At 38.9% G+C, this 21,778-nt stretch overlaps 1 long non-coding RNA gene across 4 annotated transcripts; it reads left to right on the plus strand.

Annotated features, from left to right (window-relative positions):
- Positions 1–121: 121 nt before the first annotated feature.
- Positions 122–17,241, plus strand: LOC121911277. Of its 4 annotated transcripts, XR_006099811.1 has the most exons (4): positions 122–530; positions 1,979–2,083; positions 16,481–16,708; positions 17,078–17,241. It is a non-coding gene; the product is annotated as an uncharacterized LOC121911277 (long non-coding RNA). The 4 variants fall into 4 exon arrangements; XR_006099813.1 differs by lacking the exons at positions 122–530; positions 1,979–2,083 and adding an exon at positions 12,640–13,011 and having other exon boundaries at positions 17,078–17,235; XR_006099812.1 differs by lacking the exons at positions 122–530; positions 1,979–2,083 and adding an exon at positions 14,606–14,815 and having other exon boundaries at positions 17,078–17,235.
- Positions 17,242–21,778: the final 4,537 nt, after the last annotated feature.

A 21,778-nucleotide genomic window follows, 5' to 3' on the forward strand; every position in this document is an offset into this window, starting at 1 on the left:
TAACAGGAGCAAATGATTTGTTTAAACACAATTTGACAATAAAAAAAGACAGCCACACTTGTAGTAACACACTTCAATCACATCCCAGATGTTTCTACAACTGTTAAAACTCAACTCCCTCAAGCTTAAACATCTAGAACCACGTCGACACTCGTGTTTTAGCTGTAACATCTTTGCTTTATTGTATTTGCCGGCGTCTCACAGCCATGAAATGAAAGATATCACAGACTGTCACACCATGAAACTGAAGTAAAAAGCGTGTGTTTTAATCATACTTCAGCGATGAAATGCTGATGCACTTCCTGGCTGCGGTTTCTGAGTGGCTGCCAGCGCTGTCAGCACAGGTGGCGATCACGCCGGCCAGCAGCAGAGGAAGCAGCAGTGGAGTGATTACGGTTCAGGAACTGAAGTGCATGAACTCGCCCAGAACGGAGAGCAGCATGTCGGTTCAGTGAAGCTTCAAGTCGGACAATCGGTCTGAAAGGTTTCCCCCGTAATACTGATTGTCATACTGTTAAATTACATCACAGGTAGGTTGACAGGTCTTGATGTTTCCTGAGTACTTTATAATATGGTTTTAAGAAACAAACACGCTGCCTTCATCTTGCAGTCAAAGTCGCTCAGTTACTGTTGTGGCTCTTAAGTGCTGGAAGTGATTTTCTTGTCACAAACGCTGCACTGTACGCTGTCGCCGTCACTTTTAGTAAACTGCAGCCACACTGACAATTTAGTTTGTACAAACTGGCAGATGAAGGAGCTGTGAAACCTGGATGTTGTTATTTTAACAGCATCCTTTTAAAAAGATTGTTTTTTTTTTCCTTTAACATCCCAGATCCTGGTTTTTGTAGTTATGCTGACTTTTGTTGCTGGCATCTGGTGATACAGCAACACTGTTAGTCCAACAAGGCAAGTATCTACAAAAATAAATACATACCAAGACTGTAAAAATACAAAATATCTAGTTTCCTTCGTGAGAAAATCAGTTGTCATCTTTAGGTTTTACGGTATGGATGGTGATCGGATGACAGACAGTCTTTCAGTATTTGATATTTGCACTAATGAAATAATCCTGCATCTGTTCATATGACTGTCAGATGTAAACAAGCATAATGATTAATGGCACAACACCTGATTCTCCCAGAGAAGTATTTTTTCCTGATATGAGACCGACTGGAATGTAATGACACCTATCAGTGTAATGATTCATGAAATTACTAATTTGGATGGTTAGTAAGGCCGTGTTTAGGCACTAGATGAGAAAACACAGCTCCTTCATTCACTTTTATGAGGATCTGGCAAAAAGATGCACCATGTTAGCCAAAATATAGTAATTTTCAGTAAGTGCACATGCCTAGTAGATTACTTTATAATGAAAATAGCATAGTTCTACCATCAGAAACCTCTGCAGAGTTTAGATAAACTTTGAAATCTTTGTATTTATTACTCAAACTGGACCTCCTGCAGCACTTCTGCACTAATGTTTTTAATGCAATACCATTTTTGGTCTGAATACCTGGTAAAAAATAATTTCAGTAACCCAAACAAAAGAAAAGAAACAAGTTCAGCATCGCTCCAAAGACCTCAGTCCAACAATAGCTTTTTGATTAGTTCATCAACGGAATATTAATTAAGTTACTTTTAAGCAAAAATGCCAAAATTCTCTGTTTAAAGCTTCTCCGATGTGAGTATTTGCTGGTTTTCTTTGCTTTACTTCATTGTAAACTGAATGTTGTTGGTTTTTGGACTTTTGGTCGGACAAAACAATTGCAAACTCATTATTTTCTGCCACTAAAACCACATAAACCAGACCAAAATATAATCAAATTATGAATTATTAATAGATTAACTGTGAAAACAACCAATTCTGAAAACAATAAGCAGCTTTCGTCCGTCTTAACAGCTTTACATTTCTAAAAAAGCCAGAAAATCTTCACTTTCACTGTGTGTGTGTATTTTTTTTTTTCTTTCTTTTTTTCAGGCTCCCAAACCTTTCAGACTCTCCCTCTCTGTCTGGTGGTCACATATAAAAATGATTTTCCATACTCGACTCAGCGGTCAGCCAACACTCACAGCAACGTGTACGGTAAAGACACGCTTCTGCCTTCAATTCAGCTTCTCGGGCAATGCGGGGACTTTAACTAATGTGCTCAAATCTCCTTGATGCAGCTGATCTGAACAGGAGAATAAATACCTGACCTATGAAGCATGATACATTTTAATCTGTGTATATATAAACAACATATTTTGTTATTTCTTTTCAGCCTTAAAAATTACTTAACGGTCCATCGGTTTAACTATTAAGGCGCCACACTGAAGGAAAACCTTCTCTGTTTATATATATATATAAAAATTTAGAGATACACACACACACACAAACACACAAATCCACACAGAGGCTATTTTGGCAGTCAGCCCCTCTTAAAGCCGTAATCCATAGTGATTGAACTGTGACATCTGAGCTAAAGCTTTACAGATGACAGTGCTGAGCTCTGTCTCTCATTTAAGTGCTGTTCATTCATCAGCTTTTCCCCCTTCAGACGAGCCACAAAGAGAAAAAAATAAGAAAAGATTGGGGAGGTGATTCTGAGCCTGCAGTTGTGGTGAAAATGCATCTGTCCTTTAAGTGTAAGAAAAAATAATTGAGATGAGATGTCAGGATAGTCAGGAATAGATTTGTGAACGCGGCTAGTTGCTCCCTAGAAACATCAGTGAGTGTGACATCTGTGCCGCTCCGCAATGTTAATGATGACTTATAAAACGGATACTCCTTGTCCCCGGCTCTGATTGGCTGAGTTGGAGCCGTTGTTAAATACCCAATAAATGCACACCTGTGACCGCATAAATGTTAATTTAAATGTTAATGCGCCAAAAGAAGATTCACCGCGTTCACTTATTACGGACGGATAAGAAAGAAAGAAAGAGGGGGGGGGGGGGTTTAATTTAAGGAGCATTTCCTTCAGCCTTGTTTTGTTAAAGAAATAACAACCAAGATGGTGTGAGTATTCACATCTCCAGCTCAGCCTCTCGAGCTTTTGCATTGCTTCAAGCAGCATCACATTAACAGTGAAAAAAGGGGGGGACTGTGGATGTATTAAGACCAGTGTCGGTATAGAGCTATATTTCACGGCTTCCTGCCTTTTGTTGCTTTGCTGAAATGAATGTGATCTGGATGTCAGAAGCTCAAACAATCATTACATGAATCCACAAAGTCGGGTCTTCTTTTCACCGTCTGTGGCGCAGCGCTGCAAAGTGTCGGCTGTTGACATCACTGATTAGAGGTTTCGGTCTCTGGACTCTTGGCTGAGGGGGAGAACTGCGCACCACCTCCTCCTCAATTACATCAAAACATAGAGCCGAAGAGGAGAGCAGGAGAGGAGATGTAGGGGAGAGGTGGGGGAGGAAGAAGGAGAGGGGAGACCGGAGGAGCAGAAAATTAAAGAATAAGCCACGAGAGGCCACAGTGGTTGAAGAAGAAAAGTCTTTGTCTTTTTAAAATCCTGCTAGCTGATTTAAGATCAGAGTAAAGCAAGCTGTCAAGTAGCTTATTGCTTCTTTTATTGCTTTGATAAAATAGTGGTAACGCCAGTGTCATAAAAGGGACTGCAGTATAATAAATGATCAAACTTAAAAGCTGCAGTATTTTCATTTATGCATATAAGTGTGAAGTTTTTTTCTAATCCCTCCTGTTAACTAATGTAAGAGCAGCGACAGATTGAGGTGAAGAACTGCACGATAAGTCCTCCAAATTAAACGACACAGTGCGTCGTCGGTCCACGAACAACACATACAAGCGTTTTCTGATCTGACGCCCTTTCAAAAACTGTTACACATCACTGTTAAAATATAAATGCATTTATGATGTATACACACAATGATTAAACCTGCATTAACTGGCCGCATGTTATCACAGACTGTCATCAGCTTTTAAGTTGTGTTGAACTTGTTAGCAAACTGTCTCTTATTTACACATCCGGCAGTTACGGAGCAACGTTATCATTCATTTAGAGTCGTGTTTCTGTCGGCGGCGTATCCAGGACATTTTGACTGGGGTGGCCAAGATGGGACACAGAGCTAGTGTGTGTGTGGGAGGTGGCCTATAGCGAACCTTAATGAACAGCAGGTGATTAATATGTTTAAATAAAGATGTTTAATGCATTGCATTGCTTCAACCTATGCACAGATGAGTCATAACTGAATTCCAAAAGCATCCATTAATGTTTGTACTCGTTTTTACATTCAATAATACAGCATTAAACTAAAGGTGTCATGCTGACGAACCACAACAACTAAAACTAATATTACAACCCAGAACAGCTCTAACATGCAGCTACATTTCTATTCAGTTTTCTATTTCATGTAGATTACATCTTCCATTCAACCTATTGTAGTTTATAGGAAGCAGTGGATATTTAAACATGTCTATTTAGTTAATTATGGTATCTATTCTTGTATGTATGTATTTATTTGCACAATGGAGGGGCAGGCGGTGGGGAGGGGGTTAATGTGTATGTGATAAATAAAACTTGAGTTGACTTGGTCAGGAACAGTAAATACTGTATATGTTACAGGTTCAGGATGAAGCTCTGGGTCCAAACTGGTGCAAAACATATTTAAAACATTAGTCAGCAATGTTATTCACATCGCTGTGGCGTTAACTCGGCTTGCATCAGCTCTACTATCTCTGAACTGTGAACGTCACTCTAATAGCTTTAGCTTACAATCCTGCTTTAAACTTCTCAATGGACTTCATGAACTTTAAACACAATGCTACAAATACCTACATGTGTAAAGTGCACCTGAACATTTTCTACACAATACGGAAACACATACATAGATGTCTCTTACTCAGTTTAACGTCACACCTTTACTGAATGACCTCGACCGTCTAACAATGTCTGGGAAATTCAATGAACTCGCTTTCCAGCCTACATCTCTACAGACTCACAGGTTTAACTTGGCTGGTTAACTGTTTACTGTATTCTAGCAATAATCTCACACTTAAACACTCTAAACACAAATAATATTAACTTCATGACACAGTAAAATGCTTTTAAACAAAATTGAACAACTGTGGTGGGTGTACATGAACTAAACATTTCAAAGGCTTTGTTGCATCAAAATGGCCACTAATGCTATCTATTAACACACATTAGACTGTGAATTACATATGCTAATCGCTAACGCTAATCACTAGTGGGAAACGCTAATGCTTCCAGCACATACACACATCCCGGTCCCACTTGTACATTCAAATTCACATTGTATGGGACCCCAGACCAGTGTCCAGATCAGTTTTGTCACCATAACAGTCCCATTATACTTTTCTTACCTGTGCAAAACACATTTAAAACAGCTGTCAGCATATTATTCATATCATCATGATGTTAGTGCAGCTTGCAGTCACTGTGACCGGCGTCCTGACGGCCAGCACGTACTTTTGATTTTGAGACCTGCTTTTTTCTGACTCATGATCAAAAGTCTGCTGACCAGAGATCAGCTCTCACAGCTTCAGTCATACTGTTACTATAGTAGGAGGAAATGACAAACTGGCTCATTGATTGACCAGCGTTTGTCCCGCCTTATTGTGTTAATGAAGTTGACCAGTGACCTATTAGATCTGGGGTGGCCAGTGAGATTTCAGTCCACCTGGTAAAGTCCAATATTCACTCTCTCTACCAACTCCTGAGGGAAATATCTGTCTCTTTAGCTGCTAAATGCTCCACTATGTTCACCAGCTAGTCTACAGCTAACTGTGTCTGTTTGCCGTTTGGTGCTGAGCAGGTAGTGAACAGCGGCTTTTTAAAGGTTTTTGTCGAAAAACAGCTTCTTCTTGTGGCAGAAAACGACGCTATGAGAGCGCTGAGAGTGAACCAAAATAGTAAAGTTGCTGCCGGACAGATAAACAATGAGCTGAAACTCACTATAAAGCTCCGTAAAGCCGAGCGGAGCTGCAGAGTCACTGATAATTCTCTGTAGGTTCATCACTACGAGTGACGCCTCTCACTTTACACACTGTCATTTCATATTTTGTTGTAAAAAATATTGATTATAGCCGCTTTAAGGTCTGATTATGTTTAGGCACAAAAAACGCTTTGTTAGGTTTAGGAAAGAATCATGGTTTGGATTCAAGTACTTTAAGTTTAGGAAAACATTAGATTAAAATTACTACTTCGGTGAAGTTAGGGGATCTTTGTCGTCATGGTTACAATAATAACTACATGGTTAATGTTAGGAGACAATCGCAATGTTGACTTGCAGTTAGAAACGGGAACTGAACAGTATTAAAATCTGATGTTTTGTTGACGTTTTCTAGCTCTCAGGTTTGCTTCTGCATCGTGCAGTCCACTGCACATGTGCATTTGTGTTTTTCCTGCTTGCTGCATCCTACTCTTCCCATAGATATTACATCGGGATGACGCCTCACACTTAAAAATCACTTTTCTAGGAATAATAATTAACCTTGTTTGCAGTTCGAGGTATCCTGTTGAAAGTTATACAGACTTATTAACGTATCTTTGGGGAAAAAGATGATTTGTTGCTGTTCTGTGAGTGGACACTGGGACAAACTGGCAGAAAACCTCCTCCATGTGCAGAGACTTTGTCACTCTAACATCATCCTATTTCCTCTGCTTCCATCATAATACTGACACTTAAATCACACTTTGTCTTGGAACGTGAACATATGTCATTTTGGGTTACTTGCTGAAACAACTACAGTCTTTTTTTTTTTCGCTTGGAAGGACAGTCTCCAACTGCAGCATGGTACTGAATGCATGAAAAATGAGAGAAATATGTTTCGCCCGACATGAAAAGCTTACATGAAGCACAGTGAGTACATAAAGTCAGAGGTCTGGCAGTGAAATTGCAAAGAGCAAAGTCAGAGTGTGGAGGCTGAGCTGGTGGATCAAAGTGTCTATTTACCTCCAACTCCAGTGACCTTAAATCCCAACACATGCCAAGAAGGTTTCCACTGTCAGGGAAGTTTTCATTTTAAATCAAAGGTTAAACTCATATGAATCCATAAAGTCAGTCTCTTCCTCCTCCTCAACCAAGAATTTAGGTGTCTAACTGTAACTCAGGATGTTTGACACGTCAGTTCGACACATATTGTTCCAAATAAATGAGCATATTGTGTCTGACTCAAGCTGTTGCAGTCTAATCCTTTTTGTGATGGAGAGATTTAATGTGATTGATTAGATGATTGACAGAAAATTAAACTAGCAAGCGACTATTCTCATAATTGATAAGTCACTTGCTGCTTTTCTCTGTTTTATATGACAGTAAACTGAAAATCTTTTGGTTTTAGTCGGACAAAACAAGCTATTTGAAGACAACTTCAGTTCTAGGGAATTGTGATTTTCACTATTTCCTGACATTTTATATATGAAGTGATTAGCCAATAAAACTGATAGAGATGAATCAATAATAAAAATGATTATTAGTTGCAAACCTACATGATTTATGTCCACAAACAGACAATAAGCAATGTTGCCAAATATACAGACGGTAGAATAAGAACAAGAGAAATGTAAATGTCACCATAAAAAAAAAGAACGAGAAGAGGAGGAAAATGGAGAATTCAACATGTGCTGATGACATTTATGTGATACGACTGAAAGCTCCAGAACAGCAACTAAATGGACGCTGTGGTGAGATTCTTTTGTCAAATGTCAAACAAAGCTAACAGTCTTGTTGTTTATGCTGCTGCTTCTATGACATCATTAGATTAACAGTTTTATTTGCACTGGCTAGTTGGTAAAATTTCAGATTACATATTGATAAAGCAGAAAAACACATCTGATTGCCAATTAAGAAAATATTTGATATTATTTGTCATTTTAAATATTTTTGTATGATACAATTTTAGTTAAACAAAACAAGCCAGATAAATCCTCTGGTAGGATTCTTTCCTCTATTTCCAATAAACATTGATTGATTTTATACATTTGTTCAGTGCAAGAGAGACAATATGTTGTATTAAAGAAATCCTGAAACAAGGAAACCTGCACTAATATACTGTAACCAAGTGAAAACTGCTCTCCTCGATGACAGACTATAAAGGGCAAGACTGGTGATATTCTATATTTTTCAGAAAAAGAAAACCCAACAGTGAAACGATCCTCCTGACAAGTGTCGTCTGTGTGGTCGAAGCCTGATAGATCTTATTTCTGGGTCCACTGGCTGACATGTTCCTTCATTACCATGAACATGACAGATATAGTTTATTTTGAGTCAGTCCCACATATTCTGTCCTGCTGCCGGAAACACTCACTAGAGCACGAAATGTGTATTAATCCGCAGCTGAAAATAGTCCCAATTAAACACACTATTTACTCATGTTTGAGTGACGTTTGATAAAAACTATAATGCCCAGGAAATTTATGAGCCTTATTATAAAGAAATAAAATGATGTATGTTATATTTGTGAGTTGTTTTCAAATATTTACATCTTCAGTAGGAAGCGACGGTTGGGGCTGAGTGCCACAGAGCAGGGTGTTAAGAGACAGACTAACAAACTGTCAGTTTTGGTGTTTTCATGGGATTTGTTGCAACACAGTCTCACATCTAAATGTGTAATAGCTACTTTGGTCAACAGAGCAAAATGTATTAGTTTCACAATAACGGCTCTAAAATTGTGAGACGCCTATGTTTTTTTTGGCCTGTTCTTCTCTGCGTCCACGTCACGTGACTGTCAAGTTTCTGTCTGGAAAAAGAAGGAAACCGTAATACAATGACACTGAGGAAAATACTTCAGGGCCGCGGGTCCTCCATCCAGCCAATCACAAAGCTTCAAATTCTGCATTTCAAGTTGAATTTCATCCCTGAGGCTCTAAAATCTACATTTTTTTAATGAAAGAACATCATCAGTTACATAAAACAGCATAAATAAGATAACAGCTCAGATAACTACACAATGCAAAGACAATGATTCAAACGACATGCAACTACATGGTTTCGGCGATAGCTGCGACCGTAGCAACCACCATAGCAACGATAGAAAGCTTGAAAAAATCTGAAAAAACTAAGCATCATATACATTCACTGAACTGAGATAATGAAAATAAAATGCACATTTCTCGCCAGAAATGCTATCAAAATGCATTTTAATGCCGAATTGCATTTTCCATTGAGAATAAAAGGAATGGCAGCTGTTTGTATTTTTTTTTCACAGACAGAAATTTGACAGTCACATGACGTGGACGCAGGCCAACAGAAAAGAACAGGCAGAGCTTTGAGTCCGAGCTCAAAGAGGATCTTGACACTGTCACATAATCTGCCTGTGTTCCCGAGATATTGCAACAGCTAGTTGTGTATCTGCACCTGCAAACAAGCCTATCCAAAATAACAAATCAAACCCATTAATCCCCAGGCAACCAACATAGTGATTGCCCGACATAGTCTTCCTTGTAGTGGAGGGCAGCTTTCATAGGACTATAAAAAGTACCTGAGTGCCTATTTTATTGATTTTGTGGAGTGGAAGGAGTGATTTGGTGGATCTGTTCTCCCAAGATGAAAAAGGAGACTGTGAGTTGAAGAGAAAGTATTAGAGGAGGAGGACAACCTAGAAAAAACGGAGGAGAGTTCCTTGTGACTTCTCTCATGCAAAGGCGACGCCACCTTCCCCACACGCCAGCCACAGCAGCACAGTAGTCCAAATCTTGCCCTGATCAGTCTGTAGTCCCATAGTCTATTGTCACAGGGAGACAAGAGAGAGGGAGATGCAACTTCTGCACAACAAAAAAAGGGCTATAAAAGTAATGTTTTTGTTGTAAGTGATGTGGTTTAACAAGCAGATGGGATACAGTTTGGAATGATTTACTGATCATCCAACAGCTAGCGTTAGCGTAGCCTCATTAACTGCACGCAGCACTCCAGAAAGTCCCGACCTCAGCTGCACGATTCACACATCCTCCGATTCTGAGCTCAACTATCATCAGGTGACTCTTGAATAGCTCAGCAAGCTAAGAACACACATGTGAAGAAGACAACAAGCCCCATTTCTCCTCTTCTGGAGCCGTCTGTCAGCTGATCACAGAGACCGCACTGATATCAACCCTCTATTAATCCAGATAAAACAGCAAACACACCAACTCTCAAGTGTAAAAGAGCATTAGTGCACTGGGTGACTGTAATATTATAATAATTTATAATCAAATTATAATCCCTTACACTACAAATTACTGAAAAAAAGTAATGACGTGTTACTGCTTGTGGGGAGTTCCAGGTATTTAATCTGTGGTCAACACTTCTGGATAGTCAGTAAAAAAAAACAGTAAAACAAGAAAAAGTTGTGTTCTGTTTTCTTTGTAGAGATTTCACTGATGTTATTATTTAATAAGGAGACCGGTGTAGAACTAAAACTAAATTAAAAGTGCTTGTTATTATCCTGCGGATAGAAATCTGGACAGTTTTAGCTCTTTTTGGTCCAAGTAAGCCTTGGATTATTTTGAAGGGAACCTGTGTACTTGTCATTTCTTTCAATGACAGCACTTCTAAACCGGAGTGTGCTGTGTTTATTTCTGGTTACAACCAACCTTGTGGTGAAGTGTGGCAGGAAGAGAGAGAGAGAGAAAAGATTTATGTGGTACTTTGCAACAGCTCCTAACACGATTCAGCCAATCAGAGCTGAGAGCCACAACTAACCACTATATCAGAGAGAGTTAATGGCATGCGGAAGATGGAAGGACGGAGTACTATGAGGCATGAAGAGGAGAACACATTATATTAAGTGTAGGGGAGGAGGAGGAGGAGGAAGAGGAGGAGGAGAAGGTGCTGGAGAAAGAAGAAAATGGTGAGGATGGAAGGAGGAAAGTGAAAGATGAGGAGGAGGAGGAGGAGGAGGAGGAGGAGACGGAGCGTGAGATGTTCTGCTGTCTCCACCAGCAGCGGGTCCAACAGCACACACAGCAAAACTCTCCCAGTCCACTGCCAGATAAATAGCTTCACACACACACACACACACACACACACACACACACACACTCCAAACTAAATAAATAGCTTTATACTCAGCAACAGCCAAAGTGGGTCAGACATCAAAGTAGCCACTCGAAAAGCTGCTGGAGCTGTCGACACACAAACACACACACACACACACACACACACACACACACACGGGCACGCACACACTTGCGTACTCCAAATTGCTACTTGAACTGTCTACACACACACACACACACACACATTTGGAAACACGCGCTTGTGCTTACTCCAAATTGCCACACTCTTCTCCTCTCTTTCCCCTCACTCTTCTTCTTCTCCTTTTTTTTCCTTCTTCTTCTTCTCTTCACACACACACACACACACACACACATACAGCCTTTTGCGTCTTGTAAATTGCAGCGAGCGGGTGCCATGGATGACTAAATAACAGCAATCAGGAAGTCTGAGTGCTGAGGGACAAAGGCCGCTGTCCACTTTAGACAGATACACACTGTCACACACCTTCAGCGGCAAGGACAGTGTCCATTTTCCAAGAATCGGCTGACGGGAGGTCAAGTGATGGCAGATATTGTATCAACACATGTTGAGTGGAAATTCAAGCTCCGGGAATCAATATTTTATAGATTATTGTTGAATCCGACGACTGTATGATGTGAACGGGAGCACTCGGAGTGAGGATCTGCAGCTTTATGGAACTTTTCAGCCTCTTTGCGCTCATTGTTTTGGTTTTACGGCACATTTTCTCACTGTTTTCTTCAAACTAGCTCTCATAAACTCTCTCTACTCTACCTGCCCAGCATCAAACAGCAGACAGACAAAGTTAGAAACTAGCTGGTGAAGAAAGTGGAGCAAAATGCTGGATAAAAGGAGAGTTAATAACAGACTTAAATTCATCAGGTGGACACACAAACATGAATCCAATGGCATGATGATGTTGCTCTGTATCTGCTGCACATGTAAATACACAGTTGTTTGCTGAAATGTCAACAATAATAACTTAAAAACTCCACGATATTTCAGGCGTGTGTGTCTGTCAGATTGTTTTTGAAGTTCTTCTTCACCCAGTTGGCCAAAAATTGATTAATTCTGGAGTAGACTGAAAATGTAAAAGTAGTTTTTCTGCAACATACTGTTCATAAGAGATGCTACTAACAATGATTTCCACGATCGATTAATCTGCCGGTTATTTTCTCCGTTAAATCACGTGTCCTTGGGGGTGCGTGTTACTTGTTTTGTGATGGTGATGTGAATGTGATACTGCGTTGCCTACATGTAACCTGTTCTCTGGTCTCTCTTGAAAGATTTTGATCTCAATGAGATTTCCTAAATAAATATATGTTAGCTAAATTGTTATGTCTCCATGTTTCCTGAAGCACACGCAGATAATTGGATTGTTTTATCCAACCAAACATCCAAAACTCAAATAAAACAAAGAAAAACATAACATAACTAGAACTGATATGATGGTTGAAAAGTTAGACATTATTTAAGAAGTCAAAAGCATTAAAACTGACAATTCTTGGTGTAATTTTCCTGATATCAGACAGATTTGGTCTGAAGGTCCAAGTGTAATTGAGCTAAAATAATTAATTGATTGGTTGACTGACATAAAATTAATCTGCAACAATTTTGTTAATTGATTCAATGTTTTAGTCATTTGTCGAGTAAAATGTCAAACATTCTCTGCTTCTGGCAGGATTTGCTGCTTTTCGCTGTTTCATATCACCGTTAATTGAATATGTTAAAGTTTTGGACTGTTGGTTGAACAAAACAAGCAATCTGAGGACATGATTTCTGCTCCGGGAAACTGTGAACATTTCAGACTTTTTTATAAACTAAATGATGGATTGAGAAGTTGCAGGCATTAAGCGTAAATTGGATAGTAAAGACTTTATGAATCAGTCACGTCTTGTATCTTCTGGAAGACTGTTCCTGTGTTGTACACCACTGTAACTTCTTTATATCTAGTTTGGACTCTTGGTACAGTTATCAAACCGAGAGCAGCAGTAACATCTCAATCAGATGAAGTTGCCTGTGACTTTTCGGAGGAGAGATGGGAGGAAAAAAGTTAGTCCAACCTGCTTAAAAAACACATGTTAAAGACCATAAATCTTAAGGTTTTTTCTATGTATAGATTATAGTACATAGACTTTGTTATTGACTTGATGTTGCTATATATTCTGACTTGGCTTTTGGTTTTCAACAACTGGTGAGGGAGGAAATGGAGTGAACAATTAATGTGCTTGATATACCACAAAGTTACTTTCAGGGCAGTTAAAAAAAAACACGAGAAACACTTAAAAAAAAATCCTAAATTGCATCACATTAATCATGGAAACATAAAATCATAATTTATGCTCTAATTAACAGTGCAGCTCTAATTTGAATCACAAACATCAACTTGTCCTTAAATAACCCTCTGTAGTTACTCCACTCTCCTGTATTTGCACATTTAATAAGTTGTGTTTTCATTGAAGTCAGACTTTGTGTTGACTCTACGAGTGCGTCTACAGTACATTTCTGAATTTATCTCCCGCAAGCGCAGGCATCCCATAACACAAACAGGGAGTGATTTATTGTAGCAGGCAGCCAGAGTTTTCATTGTCAGGAGGTTGGTAATAGCAGCCAATTGAAGAGTGAAAGAAACATTGTGTTGCTTTGAGTAGGAACTATAGCGAGGAGAGCTGAGGGAATGTGCTGTTCTTTTCTGTCACCCTCCTCAAACCGCCCTGCATCCAACGCCGGAGTGCAGCACACCTCCACAGAATCTGGACTCATTCATTCCTCCCATACAACTGGCTGACAGCCTCACACTCACACTGTTAATTGTGTTATACAAAATCAAGGATATTAATTAAATGAGTGTCTTCAATCTGATTTTCAGTGGGATCTGGGTCTTCTACAAGGGTGTAGATGGTGCGTGGGTAGCATACAAAATAGTACAATTGTATGTTATATGAGAACATTTTTCCAAAAATATATACTGCATAGATTTGTTTAAACTTATTTTCTTTTACTTTAAGATTATGTCAGGTATAGTGGAGGACATTATGAACCTTTTCTCCTTGATTAAGTTTTTTTGAGTATTGCAAATTCATATTTATTGATGTTTAAAGAGGACTTATCATGCACATTTCAAGGTCTATATTTATATTCTGGGGCTCTACTAGAATATCTTTGCATGATTTACAGTTAAAAAAAAAAACACTTATCTTCTACTGGTCCTTTATTCAGCCCCTCAGTTCAGCCTCTGTCTAAAACAGGCTGTTTTAGCTCCTGTCTCTTTAAGGTCCGCCTCCCAGTGAGCCCACTCTGTTCTGATTGGCCAGGCTAAGCTGCGTCTCAGCCAAGAAGATAGCTCCCGGCCTGAAAAGTGAAGCCAATGCGGAAGTGCTGTAAACCTGCATTCTTTCTCATAGCCATCAGGGGCCGACTCCACTGGTTGCAAAAAGAAGTCCAATTGTCTGGAAGTCTATGAGAAAATTACCCTACTTCTCACTTGATTTATTACCTCAGTGAACACTTTCCTGATGAGTTTATGGTCTCAATCGCTAGTTTCAAGTCTTCTTCTATACAGCACGGTGTTCATTTTGTAAATTATGGTCCCATTTAGAGTAAAATAGATGATAAAGCAGAGTATGCTTTAGGATGTGGCTACGTTGTGATTGACAAGTCGCTTCCACGACAACAACGTTGATTACATAATGTAACCATGGCGTAACCTTAGAGTATAGGCGTAGCTGCTGCTACTTCACAGTGTGTTTTCAGTTCATGGAAGTTAAGCGTAACATTTTCGTCTCCTATAAGAAGTCTTGTTCAGCTTTGGTTGTGATAAAAGACCCTCTAAGGAGTCGGATATTCCGTTTTTCCGGTAAGTACATTTTGTTTTAATGGTTTTAGGCCTGTTTTTCACACACACACTTTAGCATTAGCATTATTGCTGTTAACCACAGATTGTAAATGCACAATGCTAACCAAGCTAGCAGCTAGTGCTATAGTCAGCTCAACCCTCTCATCCAAATATGGTCACTTCTGGCTCCAAAAATCAAACATGGCGACAGTCAAATCCAAGATGGCGATGGTCAAATCGCAAAACTCGAGGCTTCAAAATGACAGTTCACAAACCAATGGCTGACGTCACAGAGACTATGTCCATATTTCTTTACAGTCTATGGTTTCAGCAGACTTCCACCAGCTCCGTAAACAAACAGTAGTAGTAGGATTTCACCTCCTGTGCTCCTTCTGTACTCAAAAATGTCAACATCTCAAATACATCCGTACATGTTCAAGCCTGAATCAAATCCGAAATATACGAGTGGACAACACGAACAACCCTTGGAACAACCTTAGCAACAAAGGCTACCAACGGACAGCCACTTGTGGGCATGCACGAACAATCTGACGTCAGTTTGATGAAATAGAGGTAACTTTGTAAACTAAGCGTTCAGAGCAGGCCAAAGCCCTGGCTATCGGAAACTGTTTCATTTACCCTTCGCCCTGACCACCTAGGAAAGAATCACCTCAGCCATAAACCGAGGCTCCCACAGTTCACCTACAGTGGCCCACAGGGTAAAGCAGTCGCACTCGAGCGTGAAAAAATTGTATGACAACTCAATGAATAAAATGAATAAAATGGCTGCAGTAATGACTCGGGTGAGGTGGCGGCTCCACTCGGCTAGTTGTGCAGTTTTATTACTGCGAGGAGAAGAAGATTTACCAAAACAGGTGAAGGTGGAGCTGAGCAACAGTTAGAGCTGCAGGAGATGGAAAACATGAACGTTGCTGATCAGAATCTCAAACACGTGGTTTTGTGGCTTTATAACAGACAGACATGTCAACGTAATGCTCTCATTAAAGGGTCATTTTCATTCCAAAGCAATTTAAAATTTAAAATATAATTGGATATACACTACAGCGACTTCTGGAGTTGTTTTTGTGGGAGAATTTAACTTCTGCATCTAAAAAAGCCAAACTGGAAGTGACATAACAGAAGGGAGAACAATAAGAAATGATTGGATCTCTTTTGACACTGAAGAGGTTGTAAATGTTTATTCATACGCATATGACAGACCACAGCCTTGTAATTATGAGCCTGCTAGGCGTCCAAGAGACCAGGAACAGACCAGGTTTAGAAGGAATAACAGTCAGAGGAGAGAAATTGAGTTGTGGTGTGAGGAGAACCAGTGGAGAACTGGTCAGCTGTCTTGGTGAGTGACCAGCTTATAGCTTATAGATATACTGTATACACATATATAGCTATGGACATAAGCTAACAATATCTAACACTGTGTTCACCTCACAACATTGTAAAGTTTGCTATCATGTATCAGGCTATAACAAAATTAGATTGGTCGTCTAATCCTGGCAGGAGTATTGATACTTACCCATAACAGGAACTAATGCGCTGGTATCAGCTTGTATCAGTCATATCTCACATTGTGTAACATAGGAGAGAGACAGCGAGGCATATTGAGAGAGGGAGAGAGAGAGGGGGCAGAGAGGTAAACAGTTTTCTGATAAACATTTTGTTTGATAGGTGCTTGTGTAGGAAATACCAGCCCATGGCCTCAGCTATAGAGAATATGTGCTGCAGGGATGTTGATGCCTTCTGGGCCCTGACAGAAAATCTCTCCTACAGACCTGATACACCGTGCCTGACACTGCACCCACGCTTTGAAGCATGCTGTCTGAATCCCTTTGTGCAACAGATACCCTACATGAACTTCAGGCAGAAGCATGGCCCTCTCCAGGCCAGCAGACATGAGTATGTGTAGGGCAGAAATAATCTATTACTCTGTGGAGTTCCTTCAATTGTCTGATTTTCTGTACAATTAGAATAAAAGCCTTGTGGACCAAGATAATAAAGCACATATTGATGCTGAGTGTTCAGCAGGTTTCTAAACCTAGAAGTCATTGATTTTAAATCATATACTTGATCTTTTTTAAAATAGAATAACAGTACATAGTACAGTATTTATATGCAGATAAATATCAAATTAGAGACAATATTAAAACATAAATATTTTGCTGTTTGTCTGTTACAAGTTGCCCATATTTAGACCATCACTACCTCCACACTTCTTGATGATGTTAATAATAAGTATCAATATTGATATTGTGTTTCTATCCCCAGGCAATGCCTCTACACAGCTTACAGGCAGGTTGTCCGCTGGGCCGGCACATTAGGAAACCCTTAGCTACCTGCATGTGTTGTGTCTGCCATCAGAAGAGTTTCCAGAGGAAGGAGGAATTTACAAAGGATTGTAATGGCCTTAATTGGGTGGCAATAAAAATTAATCACAATCACAAAGTGTTTTACTGTGTAAATAAAACTTTTTATGAAGTTTAGATCAGATATATGTATCAAACAGATCTGAATTAATGGTTAGGCCTAGAAGCAGCAGAAGCCTAAGGCTAATAACAAACATGTCCTATATAAATATACTATTTATGTATTCTTACATTCATGAATTGCAGTTAAGACAATAAGGCTCATTCTGTACCACAAACGTAAACTAAGAGTTAAAACCAAAACTCAAAACACAAGATTGGAACTTTTTAAAATATGTATGTGGATGTACTAAATGTACAGTATATGATCAAAAGAAAACTATACCAATTGACCCATTTAAAACTAGAAAGCATTCAAGAGCGCATACTTCCAACTAAAGCTGAATCAATCCTCAATTAGATATTTTATTTATAGAAAACATTTTAATTTGCATCTGGCTCTACATGTAAATACACATGGAATATCATGAGACATGTATTTTATAAGTATAATAAGCAAAGGTAAATAGTAAAAAAAAAAAGACTCTTATGCAACATTGAGAAAACTTAAAAAACAAAACAAAAAATTAGTCATTCAAACATCTGTGCTGGTTTCACACTAACGTCTTGTGTTAAATGCTGTGTAAGATACAGGCAGGATCTCGAAAAGGGGGGCAGGTGTAGTGGAAGTATCCCACTCTTAGAGACTCCATGAGGGCCGATGTACATGCTGGGGCAGGGAAACAAATGTTTAGATCACATTCAGTGACATTAAAGTTGACTCATGGACTGACTGATGGCGATGGTCAAACTCAAAGCTTCAAAACAGCAGTCCGCTAACTAATGGGTGATGTCACAGTCACTATGTCCATATTTTTTTACAGTCTATGGGTAGCACCCAAGCCCCGTAGGAACAACACTGGGCTTTGAAGACAATTTGACATAGAATTACAACATGCGGGTCCAACAGGCCCAGAAAGTGTTTGTCCTGCACACAAGCATGGGAAAAGTCCAGTTCTTTTCATACATCCATGGTAGCACCCCACATTACGGTGTATTAGTGTGTTAGTATTGTTAAGTTAGCCAGGAAAGTCAAAGTTAAAGCTATATCAGTATGATGAAACACTACATGTGATTTTGGTTGATTAAAGTGACTGAAGTGTCACTTAGGCTTTACTCAGCTTACTTGTTTACACTTCAGATTAGGGGGATGCAAAAGCACTTGTAAATGACTTATAAATGATTTAGTTGTAAATTAACACATCATTTAGAAGTGATGAGGATGATAGAAAGAAAGTAGTTGGGGATGGTCTAGAGCTAACACAGCCCCTGTTCACCTGCATGAGGAGCGATGCTGTCAGGTCACAACGTGCATAGGTTCACCTTATTCCACCCCTACAGACCCACAAACTAATGATTTATTCATGAATATTTCATAATTAACTAATCATTTATAGATGACTTACAAGATATTAGTGATGTCAACATAATATTAATTAGTCATTTACAAAGGTATATGAATGATTTGTTCATGATTAGCTCATCATTAACTATTGTCTTATAAATGAGTTACTACTGCTCATTATTATAAAGTGTTACCAAATATACATACAGTACATATACACATCCACATATAGTATCTAATAGTATTGTTGGCTACGGACACTTAGAGCCTGTACTACGAAGCAAGTTCAACATATCCAGGATATCTTTTTGTTAAGTGGCTTCACTGAGCCTAACGCTGGCCGTCCAGATAACCAGCACTATGAAGCTGGCTATCAACCAGCTCACTTAACTCTGGGTTTTCCAGCTAGGAGCGCAGGTATGTGAAAGAAACTGGGTTGTTAATTACGAGGGACATCATCTGAACCATGGATGAAGTACTGAATATGATATGAGATGAAACGGTGAAACCAAGTACCTGTGGAAAAAATCTGTTTTAGGGACAGCAAAAAGACATTCAACGAAGTGAAATGTAGATGAGCCTGTAATCATACAACAGAATAAGAAGATGTAGAGACAGAAAACAGACCTGAGAGGTCTGGATGGTTCGTAATGTAGCAACAGATCAGAAATGTATTTTGGCCCTAAACCATTCAGTGCTTTAAAAACAATAGCAGTAGTTTAAGATCATTTTTTGACAAAAGTAGGCTAAAAGACATGTAGGTATTATTATGTATGACTTAAGTATAGAGAGTATTTTTCTTTATTTAGTTGGATGATGAAGAAACCATTCTGAATGTCATGCACATAAAAAAAGTAATGCCAAACTGTTTCTGCTACAGAAGCAAAGAGTGTAAATGACTGATGAGGTCTATCTGACTGAAATTTTGCATTTATAATAATGGGAGCCAATTAACAGCGTGTGGATTATTTTTCTAATAAAACAGTCTTTCGTTTTTATTTCCAGTTATCATCACACAGTTGTCTCATGTTATTCTGAGCTGCAGTGATGGAATCAGAGTGTAAAATCATCCACACTCTCAGCTGTCACTCCGCGGAGAAAATTAACTTTGCACAATTAAATTGCAGCTAAAATCATCATTATGTGTTTAGTGTGGTAAATGATCTCTCCGTTTGTTAGAAGCTCTGTTTTAAAACCAGAATAGAAATAGAAAGCCTGGAAAAATGAAATGTTTCCACTTACTTTACTTGTCACTTAAACTCAGGACTTTTATTGGTGTAAATAGCCACATTGGCCATTCCACCCTGGGTACAAATAGCACTGTTGGCTACTGACACCAGGGTGTTATAGCATTTTGCCTAAATATTATATAGGGACTGACTGAAACGGCTAAACTGCTGTATGATGGCTTCTCCTTGATAGGACGGACTACTCAGCCACCTTTCTGGACCCTTGGGTAGCAAACCGTATAACACACCTCACCATCATCACCATGGTTTGAGCAACTTCTCTGCTGCCATTACTGTTGAAATGCAGGGAGAAGAGAAGCTGTAGAAAAAGGATGCACAGTCACAAGTTGTACATATGTGAACAATCCCAGATGTAAAGACAACTTATAGAAAATTTGCAAAACCTAATTTTCTTGTGTACTGTTGACGCAATGCTGCCACCCTGTAACTAAAAAGTGCCATTAGTCATAGACAGCCATGACAGGACAGAACATTCAAATATTCCCGATCTATTAGACATAACTAATTGCTCTCTAGAGACAGGCATTTTCCCAGATGCACTTAAAAACAGCTCTAGTAAAGCCCCTACTTAAAAAAAAACAACCTTGACTCTTCTGTGCTGAGTAACTACAGACCCATTTCCAACCTGCCTTTCCTAAGTAAAATACTGGAAAAGTCAGTGTTTTAACGGTTGGATGAGTTCCTACTTGGCAATAACATTCATGATCAATTTCAGTCTGGCTTTAGAAGGGTACCAAAAACAGCATTGGTAAAAAGGACCAATGATGAGTGAAGCAGATAAGAAAAATGTATCTATTCTGATACTTCTTGACATAACTGCAGCATTCGACATAGTAGATCACAAGATTCATCTAGACAGACTTGAACAATGGATTGGTCTAAAACGTACAGCTCTAAATTGGTTTAACACATACCTCACTGCCTCGGCGACGATGTCTCTGGAAAGCATGATAGTCTTTTTGGTATTCCGCAGGGTTCAATTCTTGATCCTTTATTATTTTGTTTATATATGCTACCACTCGGTAAAATTATTGGTTATCATGGTGTGAATTATCATTGTTATGCTGATGACACTCAGTTGTATTTATCTGTAACGCCAGATGACTCTGATGCACTGAATCCCGTTATGAATTGCCTCTCAAGCATGGAACAGTGAATGAGCAACAATTTCCTTAAATTAAATGAAGGCAAAACAGAAATTCTCATAATTGGTACAGATGAACACAGACAAAAGATTTTTAGCAAACTTGTAAGTCTGGCACCACAGAACAAGTTGGAAGTAAAGAACCTCGGTGTTATTGTTGATTCTGAGTTAGATTTTAATTCACACATAAACAATGTTACAAAGATTCCCTTTTATCACCTAGTTAGAGTTAGACTGTAATGTACTTTATTCTGGATTACTGAGAAAAACAAAACATTGATAGGCTGCAGCTCCTACAAAATTCAGCAGCCAGAGTTTTAACAAGAACCAGGAAAAGAGATCACATTACTCCAGTTTTAGCATCGTTACACTGGCTGCCTTTGTCACTGGGGATAGATTTTAAAATTCTTTTACTCGTTTTAAGGCTCTTAATGGTTCAGCACCTTCATACATTTCTGATTTCTTATTTGAGTATGTTCCAAACTGTCCCCTTAGGTCGTGTAGTGCAGACTTGTTAAATATTTCAAAAATTAACTGTAAAAAGTTTGGTGAAGCAGCCGTCTGTGTTTATGCAACAAAAGTTTGGAACATACTCCCACCACAAATTTAACAAGCAACTTCTATCGACAGGTTTAAGAAACAGCTGAAGATCTGTTTTTATGATCTTGCTTTTAATTATTTTTTAACATCACTGTTTTTGATACCTATTTTATAACTTTTATACATTTTTTATTCTTTTTTTTTAAATTGTTTTCTTATTGTTTT

The sequence above is a fragment of the Thunnus maccoyii genome, chromosome 14 (assembly GCF_910596095.1).
Source record: "Thunnus maccoyii chromosome 14, fThuMac1.1, whole genome shotgun sequence".
NCBI lineage: Eukaryota > Metazoa > Chordata > Actinopteri > Scombriformes > Scombridae > Thunnus > Thunnus maccoyii.